Source organism: Pinus tabuliformis, chromosome 6 (assembly GCF_031772625.1).
Source record: "Pinus tabuliformis cultivar Carrire ecotype Pingquan chromosome 6, CPIR1, whole genome shotgun sequence".
NCBI classification, from domain to species: domain Eukaryota; kingdom Viridiplantae; phylum Streptophyta; class Pinopsida; order Pinales; family Pinaceae; genus Pinus; species Pinus tabuliformis.
In genome coordinates, this window is record NC_142292.1 from 1,968,947,823 (window position 1) to 1,968,950,885 (window position 3,063).

The following is a 3,063-nucleotide window of genomic DNA, read 5'->3' on the forward strand; positions in this document are numbered from 1 at the left end:
CTCCTCCTTTTGTGGGTGCCTCTCCTTTGTTCCCACCAGGAACTATTCCTCTAGGTCGTAACCATTCAGGAGTTGTTTCACTGAGGCATTACCCTGTAGGAGGACAGATACCTTTTTCATTTCCTCCTCCTGGAATCTTTTTCATCCCTATCATGGATTCATTAACTCTCCCTAATATGACTTTTGGGATCCCAGTCTAGTATAATGATCCCCCAACGAACACTCCGCCTGGCCAGCTCAGACCATATCATGCTTTGACCTCAGTTCAACTGGTCCCTACAACCCCTGTCACTGCATCAGTTCCACTGCAACCTCAATAGGAACCCATTCCTATTGAGAAATCATCCGAACAGGGGGGAAAATCCAAGAGGAAATAACCTAAGGACAAGTCCCTCGAAGCTCCTTCAGCCCCAAAAGCTCCAAAGCTAACACCTCCGTGCGCCTTGTGTGAGGTTGTTGGGCATGCCACCAATAACTGTCTTGAACTTCCTTGTCTCAAACCTTTGGTTCATGAAATTTTTCTTGAGTCTGATATCCCTAAGATCCAAGTTACCTTACCAGATTTAGACAAAATACTTAAAATGTTGCTCATAAATCACCCTTGTGCCTTGTGTGATCATTATGGTCATTATTCCCATTGTTGCCCTTGTCTCGGTAAATTTCATGATTGCCTCCAAGTGCTTCGCGACTTTGATTCCACTCGTAGTGGATCATCTACTCCTCTACCTATGGATTCTAGTACAACTAGTACACCATAAAGGGGGAATCTGGTCCCACCATTGTGATCCCTCCCCCTGATGTCAATATGACGAACTCCATGGTCCATATCCTTTACCTGTCGTCATCCTTGAGAAATCCTCGTAGGAAAATCTCTCTGATATTCCCGCGCGTGCTTTTGTCGAACCTCCCTCACCGGAAACCCTGGTCTCAACATCGATAGATCTTCCATCTACTAGCTCGTCGTCTACCACCTCAGATTATGCATATGTGAACTTCTTTCTCAGGATGATGCACCAGGTACTGTCGCCGCATCATGTAGTCAATCTTCCTCTCATCCACCCATCTTTCATTTTGATGAGGACATCATGGAAGACATGACTACCCCTGATTACCCTTGGGATGATATGCACCATCATGCGCACTTCCTTCCATATTTGTGAACCCGAAAGTTTACCCCCCATCTTACTCGTGGTGATCGACGACGTATCTAATACCAGCCCCCTCGCTATCTTCTCATCGGCGATGACCTTTATCATTATATGTTGATTGTATCCTTCATCGTTGTCTCACTCATAATTATGGCTATAACCTTACATCATTCGTTAGGACTTGGGTAAGGGGGCATATCTCTTAGAGGATTTCGAAGGCCAATTTCTTCCTAATCCTCGCAATGCACTCTACCTTAAGAAATTTTTGTCCATAGCATATCCCATTGATTTGTGTGTATTTATTTTTGTCATGCATTTAGGTAGTGTTATAGCGGCTACAACCACCCTCCAAAATTTTTCCTTAGCTTCGTTTTGGAGCCTCCCTACCAACCTTTCATAGTAGCATGTCTTGCTTCGTTAAGTACACAAGCTTCAGTGATTTTCTTGAAGAATGACAGCCTGTCCATCAGAACTTGTTTCATTCCCCTCATAGATTGTTCCTCCAGACTTGGTCCAGCTATAGGCTGAGCAGCTCCCTCAAGAAATTGCACAATTCTGGGGGGCAACTAGCCTTCCCTCCAAAAATTGTGCAATTATGTCTGGCAGCCTACTAGGCTCTAAAATTGCGCAGTTCTGGCATTCAGGCTTCATCCAAAAAATTATGCAATTCCTCCCAGCAGGGCTGCTCAGCTCAAGAATTGCACAATCCTCAGTAGCAGTCAACTACTCTGCCCAGAAATTGCGCAAATCTCCTGGGCAGCCAGCCCAGCTCCCTTCCAGAAATGCACATTTTCTCCCAGCAGTTAAGCAGCCTCTTGCATGTGCAATTGAGTTGACCGGTTCGCTCCGAGACCAAGCAAAACCAATTTACATGCATGGTATGCTTCTCCCAAGGCAGCATGCAAAGGCATCCCTTGATTCAGAGATCTACTTTTAGCAGCTGGAGGTTGCATGCAAGGATCATCTCGGAAACCTCCCACCAAGTGTCATTCTTCCTAGATTTGTGGCATGTGTATCACATCTTCGATTTTATCAAAACTCATGAACCAAACGTTGCAGAGCTCATTCCTAACATCAACCTTGCAGCTCTGACATCCCACATCGCATCTAGGAGTTGTCGGCACATTTAGCTCAGCTATTTTTGCGTAAGCATTCTTTCCATGTCTTGTGTTGCATTTTTGGCGCTTTTTGTGTTTCACTTCATATGAATGTTTTCTGCTTGATTTTAGTGAGCGCTTGTTGTTGTTTCAATACATACTAGCTTGTACTAGCACTGTTTCAGTTTTCGTTAAAATCTCATTTTTGTTCCATGCATGAAACTATTTTTCACAAACGATCATCAATTCGGCGACTCGCCTCACCCACATGCATGTTGTTCCATTTTCTGAATTTGTCATTCACTGTTTGCATGCATGATCATTCACTTATGCTTCCACTTAGTATCGCCATGCATTCGCATTCACATTCGCTTTCAGTTGCCTGTCAACGAGTATGCGCAGCCTTGGCCTACACTCTGCCTCACCAAGACATCATTACGCAATCCTAATAAGGAAGGCTCTATCTTCCTCTCAGAAAATGCGCATTTCTAACTAGTGATTGTCCTCCAGTCTTAAATTATGCAATTCTGAGGGACAGTGACTGTTGGCCCAGAAAATTGCGCAATGCAGTCACTGAGCCTGCAACCATTTCCAGATGAGATTGCACATTGTGAAATTCTAGCAGTCAGCAGCCAGACTAGACTATGCATTGTGCAGTTCCAAGAGTGAGCCAGCCTCCCAACATCCCAGACTATGCCTTGTGTAGCCTTGGCAGTCAGTCTCTCGACCTCTCGATTGAAATTTCACAACCTTCATGTTCAGTCACACATGTATGTTGCAAGTCATCTCTCAAGTTCATTTTGGTTTTTGACTGACGA